Raw genomic sequence first — 14,681 nt, forward strand, 5'->3', positions numbered from 1 at the left:
GACCCTTTGGATTCCAAGTGTTATAAATTGCAGAAAAAAACCCCTGTATGTCAAAAAGCAGCACTGCAAATAAGCTGTTTTCTTGTCAAACTTCAAAAGCATAATATTTTTCTTTTAAAGGATCTATCTAGACTTTCAAATTCAACAGCCCATCATAAGCTTCTGTGACTTTATTCTGCTAAGTTGACTAGAGTTAATCTGCAGTTTGACAGTGAAAAATTTACTGGCTCTTTTTCTCATTACCAAGGATGATAAATAAATACTGAATATTTACAAAATATATAAATGTGTTATAAATACTAAAAAGCAGCTTTCCACAGAGCTATTAGATAAAATTTGTATTTCATCAAATTGAACTTTGTTAGAAAATGGGCAGTTCATAGCCTTACAACACTAATAATAGGGTGCTGACAAATGAAACAAGCTGGTAAATATAAAGCTTGTTCATAACAAGATTGCACAAGAAAATATACTGTAATGACCCTGCCTTGAACATCCTGTAATAGCCCATTGTTCCTCTCTATTACTCTCATTCAGCAATTTTTTTTTTAATAGCGGATGCATCTCAGCAAAGGAACCAGTGTAATGTGGGATTGCATGTGCACAAATCATGCTACATAACAGAGGTGAGAAAAAGACCCTGGCACACTGAGAGTTTTGAGTGGGCTATTAACTGGACATGGAGCCTTACAAAACCAGCCCACATCTTTGCATAACTTGAGTAAGACAAATAAAATATTTGCCTGAAGGATTTGTAAACACTGAGAAGGTAGCAGAATCATTATACCTATGAAGGGCAACAAATTACAAGAAGAATGGGAATGAAAAAGGAAAATCATATGTTTAAATTCTGAGAGATCATGGAGTCTTATAGTCAGTACATTCAAAGTTTGCATGGTAACAGAAATAGGAAGAATCCTTCCCTTGTATAGATGAAGAAGAGATGTGGTAATAAGTATCTTCCATGTGTGACAACTGGATGTTTCACCTTCACTCTGTATGAGAAACGATGAGCTAACATCACTTAACTAGATCATGTACTAAAACCCAGCATCTGCTTTTGTTGCCAAATTAAAATACTGGATAGACAATTAATTTAGCAACCCTACTGTGAATTCATTCATACACATAACTCCAAATACAGATTTCTCACCATCGAAAAGAATCCTTCAGTTTATCCAAGTGGCTATGCATGTAAAGATAGGGCTTTTGACTGACCACAGGATACCCGACTCAGCTTTGTCTTTGCAATTAGGTCACGCTAAAGACAGAATCATTCCATTTACTGATTTGTTCACAGTTTACTTTCCTATGGGAACTACATTTTGAGGTTCAGATTTTTTTTTTCTTTGTGCATTTGTCTTTCCTTCCATCATTTTATCTTCCTTGTTTCCTTGCTACTAGACTTCATTGTTTTACTGTTACTTAGTGCTCAAGGAAGGAGGAGTTGGACAACTGTCCTGTTTAAAAGCTGTAGATGTTTAGAAATATAAAAGCTTGGAAATCTAGTAAACACAAGGGCTAAAGAAATTGCAAAAATAAAATAAAACCCCCAAACCTCTGGCTTAAGAAGTCCCACACTCCTGCATGGTATAATGCTATTTTTTAACACTTTGGTTTGGCAAATGTGCATTCCCTGAGGAAGCTGAGTTATCATGGATAACTATCTATCTTGCCAGTCTGTTTTCATTGGACAAAATGTATTTCAACAGTATCTTTTCTCCCCTTGCCTAATCTGACTTAGAAAGCTTACTGCAAGCAGTACCTAAATCTGCTTTGAATCTGGGCTTTTTTGGTGCTGACTTCACCCTAACTGTATACACTTAATGTTACACATGACAGTATACATTGATGTGCTCTGGTGCCCCAGTGCCCCCACAGAGACAGCACAAGTATTTTGCCATCCTTCCAACAAACCCTGAATTACTGCCATGTCCTTCACTGGGCTGTAATGTGACTCTAGGAAAAGCTTAGCATGTCAGCAGACTATTTTATCTCTGTAACTCTAACTAAAAAGCGTCCAGTTAAACTACATTGGCTGAATTCTACCCTTGGATTGCATGCACAGTTTTTAGAAGAGGGATCTTCTCTGGAGAAGAAACTCTACCTGTACAACCTGTTCTGAAATAATTGGGGGAGGAAAAGAAAAAAAAAAAAAAACAAACCAAAAAAGACCTAGGTCCAGCAGCTACCCCGGTGGTTCATGCTAAGAGGTTAAAAACATCTGAATGATGTTTTCCTAGCACATCCAGCATGCGGGGTGGGGGGACATGAGGCTCTTGTAAGACTGTGCTGTGACTTCCGCAATCAATCTAAGAATGACATTATCAAGATTTGAAGACTACTCAAATCTCCTCCTTTAGTCAGAAATTAAGCATTTTCAGTGTGAGAAACTAAACATAAATTTAAATGAATATAAATGAATACCCAGTGATTGTACTCCAGATAGAATTGTTTGATCTTCCAATTACAACCATTATTCTTGTTTTATATAAAACCTATATTGTGATAGCAAATAGAAATGAACAAATTTGCTATTTCTGCTTTGCTTACTGATGTATAATTTTTGTCAATGTCAATTACACTTTCAACATTACACACAGAAAATGACAGAAGGGATATAATCTTTCAGATCTCCCTTAGTAAAAACTGATGGAGTATGAGATTTCCCAGCTCTGCGGGGTAGGGAGAACACTGCAGTACTGGAGTTTAACTTGATGTGAGCTCTTATTCTAATTTGTGTATTGGTCTCCAAAGTTGCTCTTCTCTAGGATTATAATTTTCCCTGTTTGTTTTCAGCAGAAAGGCTTTTATTTCCTGATGCACACACACAATTAACAGATTAGAAAAGTTTTTTTTTTAAAAAGAATCCTTCTTTACCCACTCCTTCCAAAACAGGGCAGGGAGGGTGGGAACCAAAGGAAAAAAAAAATAAATAACAAAACCCCCACAAACCTCACACTACACTGGCATGCACGTAACCACAAGAAAGGCTACCATTTAGTTCAGTGTTAAAGTGCCCACTCAGTGTTAAGCATGTGCTTTTTCCGATTGCTGCCAGCTACATAGAAAAAAAGCACAATCCTGGTGGCCTTCTTTCAATGTATTACGATGCAATAAACAACACATTTAATAAAAAAAATGAAAAGTGCAGAATGGTGGCCATGCAGGGAGTACTTGAATAGCACTCAGGAAAGAGCTTTAATTTTGGCTTTCCTGAATTTGTTTAAACTAACTTCTTCCCGAATAAATACTAAATCAATTTTTAAAAGTTTACCAATCTTGATACTCTATTACGGTACACACATCTGTTGTTCCTCTTCAAGGAAGATGACTACGAATTTCAACATATAGTCATTTATGGAAAGGGTTCTTACCCCCACCTCCCCCTTCCAAGAAACTAGACCTGGGAAGACAGACATTTCTCTTTGAGAGGAAGGATAAGGCAGAGGTTAATTTCATCTGCATGAGCCAGTGTAGGATAAGCTTTTGGAAGCATTGTCAAGCCACATTCTTAATGCCTGGCAAAGTGACTCACTCAGAGTCATCACAGGAAAGGAAGTTGAATAGAATAAAAAAACGGAACAGGATGGGGGCTTGAACAGGAGAAAGAAGTGAGAGAAAGGAAACTGGATTGTTTAAAGTGGCCTGAGGTTACAAGTTCTATAGCGAGATGATTTTTTTAAAAAATATATGTGTAAAATATATCTATACACATGTAAATATATACACATTTATTATGCATATATAAAAATACATGTATGTATGCACGTATTTATATAAAACAACTTCTTGAAAAGAGACCTGTATGTGTGGATTGCCTTCCAAAGCTGCCTGCTGAGGTATTTGTTTCAGTACAAGGTGGCATTAACACGGTACAGGAAATAAACAAGAATCACCTGTAGAAACCCACAAGTTTTTAACAATCATGCTCCTATTCCACATAATATGGACTCCACAGATTATGCAGTTATACACTCATGTGAAAATCCACCAGAATGCAACACACACATTGTAATACCATGCACTAAAGAAACGCTCTGCACAATAAACAGGACTTTTTTCTATTAAAAAAATAAATAAATACAGCTTGTACTTTCTTGTACTAGCAACAGTGCAATGTGAAAAAGTTTCTCTTCTCCAAATATTTCTACTCTGAAACTTTGGATAATTAGCCACCCATCATGTCAGTTTTAGCTAATTCAAACAGAAAACAATATGTAGACAGTTTCAATAAATACATTCATTTACAGCAGCATACTGCAGAGCACCTCCTTGGATTTAGTGTAACTGAAAACACATTACTTGTGCAGCTAGAATTTCCAATGACAAAGCCGATAATTTTGGTCCCCAGAGAAGATGACAAAGCATTTTCAAAGATCATAAAGGCAATATTCACCTGATTCCCAGCTCTTTATGTTTCAAAATTGACACCTGTGAGTAAAGCTTCTCATTGTATAATCCAATAGTAACTACTGTGTCATTTTTCATGTTCCAAGAGATACACAGAAAGATGAATACACCTGTTAAATCATGTAATTAAAAAAACCCCAAACTTAAAAATTAAAAAGGCATGCATGGTCAAAAAATTATCCATGAAAAATGTATTAGAATAAATACTTTTAAATTCTACATCTCATCTCCCAAACAAATTTATCTCTGTTTGTGAAATAGTCCTTATTTAATCCCCAGAGTGACACCTGCTGGATTTCACTAACAGAAACAAAAAGGCAGATATCCCCATTATACAGAACATTTCAGGATAATCATTGTAAAAATGTGCCCTTTTAGTCAGAAAAGGTTGCACAGTATCATATTTTTTGCTCCGTTAAAGGCAGTAAAAATCAATACATAGGTGCAACCATAGAAGAAAGAAGCATTGTGTCCAAAGCTCTTATTGATTTCTGAAATATGGATTTTCAAATTTCTATCTAGGAAGGATTACAGAGCACAACGTTGGGAGAAAAACTATATTCATGTCTGATAATATTAATGAGAAAAATATTTGCAAAGCCTAAAACAAATGAGCTTTGGTATAACAAATACATTCTTAGTACATCTTTACTTTAATGAAACTCTACCAGCATTGCCAGTATTAAAATAATACAAAACTTATTAAAATCAATTTCCAAGATCTTACCACAGTAATGGAGGAGAAAAAAAGTGAGGGGAAAATCTAACCTACAAAGAGTGATATATTATGCCCATACAAGCATCAAGATTGTGCAGTTTTCAAAGTCAGAATCATCTAAAGAATATGTGGAAAAGATGATATAGTTTTTAGGAACTAGAAAGATATTCAGCCTAAACACATCTGATGGTTTACCACAGTACACGAGGTAGCTGCTCTGAACATAATAATTAAAAAAAAAAAATAAATTAATCACTGCGTTTTGCTCCTTGTCCTTGGTATTATATGGGAAGTCAGACTGGTACAGGCTTCATTAAACAAAACTCTGTCACTAATTTTGTTTGGGATATTGTTTAAATAAGGCCTGCATGATTCAGCCATAAATCCAGAAATACAACTTTGTTTTATTTTCTAAAATTCAGTTAGTATCTTAATGGTCAGCTACAGCTTAATAGTGGCCAAAACTGTCAGAAAAGTCTTGGGTGACATCTATGCTATATTAAACGATAGCAGCTTCAGAGACACATGCAAGTTTACACCAGCTGAGAATCTGTTTTCTTTCCTTGAAGTTAAGTACTTTGCTTCTCTCATGGAAAGCCTTTTTTTAATGCATTACATTCAGTTAAGTGCATTTCAAATGCATCTTTCCAAGGAAAAGCAATTCTAAATAAATCACTTCTGTTCTTTTGGACAGCATAGACTGCATTAATGATTGAAAGTGTTTGCACAGAACCAGGGCAGAAAAAGAATGACTTTGCTGGGAAAATGTTAACATTATAAACAAGCTTGGGAGACTAAGGCAGATATGAGTGAGAGAACTGTGAAAACAAAACTTTGAAAATGTGAAAGTTTAGAATCTGGGCAAAACTGGAAGGCTAAAATAGGACAAAAAAAGTATTGCTAAAAACAAATGCTCTAATGGAAACAAATTTAATAAGAAGATCTTATATTGTACTGCACTGGCTGTGGAATTCTCCATTAAGATAACAGGTAAGCAATAGGCTAATTTCTCCTGCTCTTTGTGCAAGCGTATTATACTGAAAACATCGGAATTGCCAACGTGAGTACTAAAAAGAAAAAAAAACGGATTGTGAACTCCCACGGAAAACTTTCTCCTTTTTTTTTTAAATATTAAAAGGAAACAAGATTCAAATGTATTCAATTTAAAATATTAACATTCATGACTCACAGTTTTCTAGACAAACGATGAGGTTTAGGACTAATTTACTTTGAAAGTCTCTTTTAAAATGTACATGTTCTCTCTTTCGATACATCAGGAATAATAAAAGTCAGCATGATATAGACCCACATGTATTGTGCATATGTACACAGAAATAATATATTATATATATTATTATATGTCTAATACACATAAAGACATACACAAACACACTTCCAGTTTTATTTTACTGCTTAGAAGTTATTTGTTTGTCAACTCACATCTGTTTTGGTAAAGGAAGCATTCAACGCTTCCTTGGCACAGTGGTATCAAGGATATAGTTAATTCCAGAGCTCTGACAATTTGCTACACCAAAGACTTAAAAAATTTTCCAGTAACAGAATAGTTATATGAGCAACTAAGAGACTGTTTTCCATAAGTGTAAAGCTTAACCGAGGAAACTACTACATATGAAACCCAATGACATAGCTACACATGCTTTTAGAACAAAGATGACTGTAGCACTGAGGTAATGCCAATATTGCGTACACACTCTGTAGGAATGACAGCTAATCAGAAGCACAGAAGGAATTTTGCTAGCAGATCAAGAACACTGTAAACACATTGGGAACAGATGGGAACAACTTCTTAAAGAGAAATTCTATTTTGTTTTCCTAACTGTAGACTTGGACTTCTCATTGGAGAAATTCCTTCAACTGCTTTCATAAATAGCTTATGTTATGTTCAGTATTTACTATAGAAGTGACTAGATATATACTGTTTAAGTATCACTGTGTGCATGTTATTATTAGAAACATATTGATAACAATAGTTTCTTCCAATTGACTGCGGACTGGTTCGAATCTTTTATCTGCATGATTTCATGGACTCTTGTGGGCCCAATCCTACCCAGCTCTTGCATGTGCCAGGAATGCTATTGGAAGCAGCTGATTAGTTTGAATGCACAGAATATAGAACTAAGTTAGCAGTTACACTGGTGGCCAAGGAAATGCATCAGTGTGCTTTCTTCCCTCAGTTTTGTTCTTAATTGTATCCTAGTCTAAATCTGGATTGCAATATCCAGACAGCCCACAGAACAATAATGCATTCCCAGAGCAGGTCCCTTTATTTAGTCAGATAAGACATTAGTCACCAAGAACGAGACATGCAGGTTTGTGGTTTTCAACCTGAGCACACGAAAATCATAGAAGCTGTCAAAACCCAGCTTCCAACAGACTGCAGAATGCAAGTGACTGGATGGGTGGTGTATATATAATTCCTTCAACAGAAAAATACCCACATTGAGGAATATCTTGCCACTGGCTCTTAGTGGGCCAGGATTTCAACAGTTGTGTTGTATCAGGAAAAGCCAATTCAAAGGGGCAAACACTACATTTCTTAATACCGAGCAAGACTCCAGCTGATCAGGAATTCAGAGTATGGTAACATTTGAAGTTGACAGGACATAGATCATGCAATTCTTGAACTTGCGATGCATGGTGCGTATTCAGGTACTTAGTTTTGTCCACTAAAAAGTGCAGTCACATTGTTCTGCACTGCTATTCTGCCACTGTCTTTTTGCATAATCTGCAAATAATGTAGATTCTGGCATTGAACCTGTAAATACACACATGCCTGACACTTCTGTGTGGGCAGTCCCACCACAACCTAAACCAGTTACTTGAGAAGAGCATAAATTAAGAATCTAAATCATTTAGCTGAAATACTTCTGAAGACAGTTGTTCCTACTGCAGTGATCATTAAAACAGCATCAAGACGTTTTATCTTAAGTGTCATCTTGTTTGATTTAGCATCACCACGTGCCTTTTGTGCTGGAGATTTTCAAAGTCAGATAAAGACTTTGGGATTGCTCTTATATGCAGTCAGGTCAGTGAAAGTTTAAGCAGGCTAGAAAAGCAAATACTGCGAAAATACTAATCATTATTTTTAATTGAGAATTTCAGACCGTACTGCAGCATGCGTACTTGGAAAGAAAACACAGGGATTCAGATCTGGTCTTCCTCATATTTAGCCAGATCTAGCATGTCTCCTTTCAATGCAGGGAAAGGACCTCAAATTCAGGGCACAACAATCGGGCTTTTAGCACATCACTGATCTGAACGGGTTTAAAACGTTGTATGCATTATCACTGCAAATGAATGACAAGATGCCCAGCGTGCACAATATGACTGGAAAGACTCTGCATTGGCATAACTGTAAGAGCAGGAAAATCTGTCCCCAGGATATCTGGCCTAAGTTTATTAAGGTAGAGAGCAAAAAAAACCCTCAGCTATTTTTATTATTATTTCAATCTCAGCCCCTGTAAAACGTACGGACGACTAAATGAATCATTGTAGATCAAATCCAAGTGTGATTTATAGCCTACGCTATTTCTTAACTATCCTTCAGAAACAGGATTTCTTTTCCTGGTTCTACAGATCCACTGCTTGCACACACAAGCAAATGACTAGATACGGCAATCTCAGTAAAGCAACCGTATTTGTAAAAACAGAGGATCTCGCACCTCTTTTGGAAAGCTGAAGAAGTGGCGAGACTCATAACTATCTCTCAGCTGGTACTGGAAGGCACAGAATCACACACTCCCCACTGTTTCTGAAGGAAGTGAAATAGCGGACAATTACCTTTCAATAAACCAGTTCGGTGTTCGTGGGAAAAATCTCAAACGGTAACACCCTGGCACGCGTACAAGCTTCAAACTCGAGCTAACTTTTTGTCAAGCGAACAAGGTCCAAACAAAACAGAAGCTTTATCTGTTCAGTTGTGTAATTACAACACAAAACCCAATTATGAAATAACTCAAGTATGACCTCTTTCCGGGGCAATAATGTCAATAAGATTAAAGGAATATTCAGTAAGAAAATCCACACCACTTTATCACCTAATTCAGCCTCTCTCGAAAGAGCTCCAGTTGTACGGAATTAGTCTTAAAGACCCTTTTCAAACCAACGAGCCTCTAATTCTCTCCAGATGCAAAGACAGCAATTCGGTTAGCTAATATGAGAGATTTCAGACAGAATCCTTTAAGTGCTGATCAGGGTACTTTCCTCTCCCTTTCTACCTATTTGTCGCCGGTTGCTTCCTCGAGGCTGTACTACAACGCCACCGGTTATAAAATCAGCTCAACGCTTCGCTCACTAAAAATAAGCGAAGCTTTTCCTCATGCCCCTTCCTCCCCGCAGATTCCATACCGCACGCTGAGGTTAACGCAAAAGCACGCAGGCACGCGTAACTGCAAAGGCGTTCGGACGGCGCAAAAACGTTGTTCCCGGGTGAAAACAATGCAACCGCTTCGATCGCTACTCACCACGCCGAGTTTCCAGGAGAGCGGTTCCAGATAAATCAGCTGGAGCTCCCTTTCCAGCGAGGGAGAAAGGAGAGATGTTTCGTTCCCTCCCGCCCCGGCCACGGAAGAGACAGAGCTACGCGAGCCTGATCCTCCCGCCGGCTATAATCCAGTTACCGAGGCCGGTGGCTGCAGGGGGAGAGGTGCCCCGGCCGTGCCGCGCCGCGCCGCGCTCCGCTCCGCCGAGAAGCGCTGCCGCGGGCAGCGCCGGCAGCCGGTCAGATTGTCAGCGACGGCCCCGAAACATCAGCGCTTCCTGTTACATCACCCTGACCCCGCCCGCAGCCCGCGCGAAGTTGCTCTCCTTTCCCGAAGGGCACGTCCCGGGAAGCCGGGCTGCGCGGCTGTTTCCAGGCGGGAGAGCGGAGCTGCCCGAGTCGCCAGCGTCGCCGCCCGCTCCTCTCGGGACGCGGCCGGCCCGCACCTCGCCCGCGGCCGGCGGCAGCGCGCCCGCCCCGCTCCGAAACCGTTGGTCGGCAAATAGCTCGCTCGCTCGGCTGGAAAGGAGGAGACCGCGGGACCCGGCGCGATTCGTCCTCCTCCTCGAACCAGACCCAGAGAAATAAAACCGCTTTGGACCTTTACTCAGAGACGAGTAACGCGCAATAGCTGCCTTCCTCCGTAGTGTCACTGACCTGACCCACCTCTGCCAGAAACTGCAGGGGCTGCGTTACGTCCTGCACCCTAAGTGCTGAAAAGCTCTGCGGGGAAATAACTTTCGTTCCTCAAACGTAGAACTGCACCAAAGGTCAGAATCAAATTCGCAAGCTCAAGCGAGAGCATGGTTTAAAGCGCCGCTTTGCTTTACACCCGAGAAAAGACCCTGTGTTTAAGTAACCAACTCTTTGAAACACCAAGGGTAGGAAAAAGGCAGCAGGAATACCGCTATTGCTGCGCAGAGCTCTAGGCTGCATTTTTTTTCTCAATGCTGGCGATTCGGAAGCACAAGTATGAGCTTCCCGCTTTGAAAACCACCATAACTGAAGGCAAAACCAAACTAATGGCGGTCCTTCTACTAGCTTCGACGAACCTTCTATCAGGACCTAAAAACGTTTCTCTGAGAGCGTTTATCACTTGTTCCTTGCACAACTGATACCTGTCCTACAGACGGAATCTGGGCTCTCCGAATCAACAGACAGCTGCTGCGTGCACAAGACAACGCTATGCTGAACAAACGGGGAGTTCACGGAGCGTTAAGCTCCAATATTATTAACACCTCTAGTACCGGTACTCCTTAAGGAAGGCCATAAGGACCTCCGAAAGGTCATGGTTTCCTAAGTGCTTATCAAAATTAGAACCACTTAATTTGCTGATGAAATAAGATAAAGTATTGGGCTTTCTTCTCAATACCTGTTGCTCATCCACCTTTTTTACCAGCAGAAACATTTGTGGAGTTAAGTTGTGAACTGGGTAAGGGAATTCATCTAGCCATTGAAAATCTTTCCTTCAAAAAAACCAACCAGCCAACAACAACAACAAAAATCAGCAAGAAACCCAAAGCTAAGAAAAAAAACCAACCTAGAACAAAAACCCAACCACAACCCAGGGTCAGGAAAAATTGGAAGAGGGGAAAGAGGGGCAGCAATACTTTAAATCCATACGGCCACTGGCTAATATCAATTGTGAAATCACACTCCAGGGTCAGTAAAAGAGCAGGCATATGCCTTTAATACTCATTTGGCATATGCGACTGTTGGTGCTTCTAAGGATCTTACATCAACGGGAGAATGTTTGAATTTTATAATCAGCGAAGAACTAAGAACTGGCACCCTAAGCTTCTAGGCAACGTAAACAGACAAAACCCGAGGATTAGCTCTGATTCTGAAGAGCGATAGAAATTAACCTCTCTGAAATAAGCGATGTCACCTCAGGTAGTAGAATTTCATCAGTCGTGAGGGTGGTTGCGTTATTTTAGAGCAATTAGGTCTAGGCTATAGATTACAAGACGGTATTTTACACATTGTAACCTGGAAAATAACCCACGTATTCCAGCCCAGCACACACGTTCGGGGCTGGCGTCTGAACTGGCTGGAGAGATTTATTACATAGGCCGTGTCTGATTTGGCATGTCAAATTCAAGTGGAGTTGGGTGGGGTTTTGGGGTCTTTTATTTTAGTTCCAAAGTCTTACACTCTACTTCTTTAGCTATCGCTGGAAGTTTCCTACTTCTACTCTACAGGTATTTGAGACATCTCAGCTGGTGTAATTTGCACTTCCAAGACGCAGAAGGCCCCCACGCTACTTCAGCTACCCCTCCTTCGGGTTGAAAGGCACGTAAATTCCACCGATACAGGCTGCCCTGGTTATCAACAGCGTGGGTGTGAGCGGTTCGAAGGGGATCGAAATGAGCACAACTGACCGTGCTTTAACCACGGAAAGCTTAAAACCACGCAAAATGGGGGGGGGGGGGGGGGGGGGGAGGAACCAACCCCCAAACTAATTCCACCTCTTAGCACAAATCTCGATCTGATCTGAAAAGTTCAAGGATAAACACGGTTCTGCAAATAACGAGACTGCTCCTCCTCCCCACGGTCGGCTCCGAGAATCCCTCTCTCTAGCGTTGCAGCTGTGACAAACGCCTGCCGGCAAGGGGACGGCCGCGGTCGGCTGGCTCCCCGCCGCCTTTTCCCTCCGGACAGGCACTCCAGCCTCGGCCGTGCCCGGGGCAGCGGCGGCGCTACCCGCCGCGTTTCCCGACCCCGTTGCGTTGCAGAGCCCTCGCTGCCCCACCCCCCACCCCCCCCCCCCCGCTCCATGGGTGCCCTGCCGCGCCCTCGCCGCCCCGCACCTGCGCCGGCGGCGCCCCCGCGCGGCGGTCGGCGGAGCGGCGCGGGGAACGGGGGAGCGAGCGGTCGCGCCGCGGCCCGTCTGCGCCCGCCCGCGCCCCGCAGCAGCCCGCGGGCGGCCGTCCCCGGTCCCCCGCCCCCCAGGGCGGCCCGGCGAGTCGAGGAAGCGGGAACACCGCTTCGAGGCAGGTCAGTGACAAAAGGGACACGTGGGAACAAACCAAACCGTGGCGCGCGACTCGCAACGTGGCACGGCTACAGGTTCACAAGAGATCACGGGAGAGACAAAACCAAGGCAAGTCCTCGTGTTCGGCCTACGGCATGGTATTGCCTATGAATAAAATATTTAGGGTTCCCGTGTAAACACTCCCGTCACCGTAAAATGTATACGCCACTTTACCTGAACCTGGGTCCTTCTCGAGAGAAGATGGCACGGAAAGCAACCAGTTACAAAACATAATCCTCATGTCCACTTTCATATGCTTGAAAGGTAGAATCCAGAAAGGTGAAGACTTTCTCTAAATGTAAAGAAACGTACCAGTTCTGAAACACTAGATGGATGGGAGACGCAGGGAGAAATGCTGGCTCAAATGAATGGGAAAGAAAAGAGAAGCGGGGGATAGCAGTAAAAAGGAGAAAAAGGAGGGCATACCAGTAAAAATGTGAGGGGAAAAAAAGAAGAAATAAAAAGACTTCAAATTATTTCTCAAAGACATCTTGCTGCATCACCTCTATGAACTAAGGGCACATACCACGTTATTGCAGGTCAGATGATACGCAGAAGCTCATCAAACCTCTGTAAAATTGCTTCGGCTTGTTGGCTCCCATCACACAAAGTGGCAGAAATTTCACACCACCCTGCATATTTCCTCCAAAGCAACCGGGGCAGATTCTGGAATGAAATGACTGGGTGAATGGACTCTAGTTAACTGGAAATGGGCAGTCACTCTAACACCTTAGCATAGCTTCATTTTCTGACCTCTTCACCATTCTGCCATCAGATTCCCTATCTTTTCCCTGTGTTGTGGCTCCCTTATATATTGACCCTTTAATTACCTTTGAGAAATGCACAGGTCTTTCTATCTTATTCTTGCATTTGGTGGTTCTGCAGATATTGGCAATACAGGAATGAAAAGTGGTGAATGAAGTAGAAGGGCACGAAAGAAACTTCTTGTGGAGTTGAAGAAGATCAGATCACTTTGCAGTTTGGACTTTTTAAGGGAAGAACTAATTCAATGCACTGTAGAGCTATAAAAAACAAGATAGGAAGACAGCTGGATAACTGGTATGGCGGCCAAACCTAGTACACACACCGAGAAGAGTATGCGCTCTCAGATCAAATCTCCAACTGTAATCAGATCAGTTTTTACACAGTCTACAACATTCCAGTCTTCATTCTCACTGGACTAAGTAACACGCCTAAAAGATGAATCATTTTGTAAAGTTTTCTTAGTCAACTGAAGTAGAGGTACTGTTGAGATGCTATAACTATAAAGTCTTTTCCTGTCTCAACAATGACGTAAGAGATCCCACAATGGATCACTTTTTAAATCACTGTTACTACAAAATGAATGCACAAGAACTTTCTTTGGTATAACGTAAGTAGGGGGTGGCAGAGTATGGGGGAGTACCTACCTGTTAGTCCTGTCCTAGCTACCGCGGTCCTGGAAGAAGAGAAGACCTCACAGTCCTGGAGAGCCACTGAGCATACCCAGTGAGGAGACTCTGTTAGTTTGCAAGAGAGCTCAGCAAGCAGGAGATTTAGAAGGCTGAGGAGCAGCCACACAGCCAGGCTTCTGCAGGGATGGAAAGGATGTTTTTTCGTAGACTTCCAGGGTGGATTTTGTAGGTGTTGAATCTAGGCAGCCAGGGACAAGTCGCTGGACCAAGAGGGAGCCTGAAGGAGAGATACTCCCATGAAATGACACAGGGATCACAAGGCAATCTGTGTACAAACAAATGCATCTGTTCTTTCCTATCTATCTTTTTTATCTATTGTCTCATTCAGAATATTCTGTTTTAGAAAGTTCATCATTCTAGTTTATGATCTAATAAAACTTAAGAGTTTACAAATCCTTGTTCGTGTTCTTGGTGGGACAGCTTTAAGAAACACCATGGGCAAACCCCTTCCACTTCCTCCCAACCCCTGCAAGGCTCCAATCAGAGTCCCATCACAGCTGAAAACACCGCAGTCACACCTGGGCAGAGGACACTGCCTCAGAAACAGCTCTGTCCCCATCA

At 41.6% G+C, this 14,681-nt stretch overlaps 1 protein-coding gene across 5 annotated transcripts in view; it reads right to left on the reverse strand.

The window, feature by feature from the left end:
- Window positions 1-14,681, reverse strand: part of LOC126042826 (calcitonin gene-related peptide type 1 receptor-like) — a 119,419-nt gene that overhangs the window by 59,824 nt on the left and 44,914 nt on the right. The window contains exons 2-5 of one of the 5 annotated variants that reach the window (XM_049810534.1): window positions 14,076-14,337; window positions 13,497-13,688; window positions 13,193-13,332; window positions 12,841-12,958 (exon numbers count right to left, since the gene is read on the reverse strand). The gene's annotated coding sequence lies outside the window, so the exon portion shown is untranslated. Of the gene's footprint in view, window positions 1-9,615; window positions 9,716-12,840; window positions 13,022-13,192; window positions 13,333-13,496; window positions 13,689-14,075; window positions 14,338-14,681 lie in introns of those variants that run through there. The other 4 variants (XM_049810555.1, XR_007507300.1, XM_049810544.1 and 1 more) reach the window with 4 other exon arrangements.

The sequence above is a fragment of the Accipiter gentilis genome, chromosome 1 (genome assembly GCF_929443795.1).
Source record: "Accipiter gentilis chromosome 1, bAccGen1.1, whole genome shotgun sequence".
Classification (NCBI taxonomy): Eukaryota; Metazoa; Chordata; class Aves; order Accipitriformes; family Accipitridae; genus Astur; species Astur gentilis.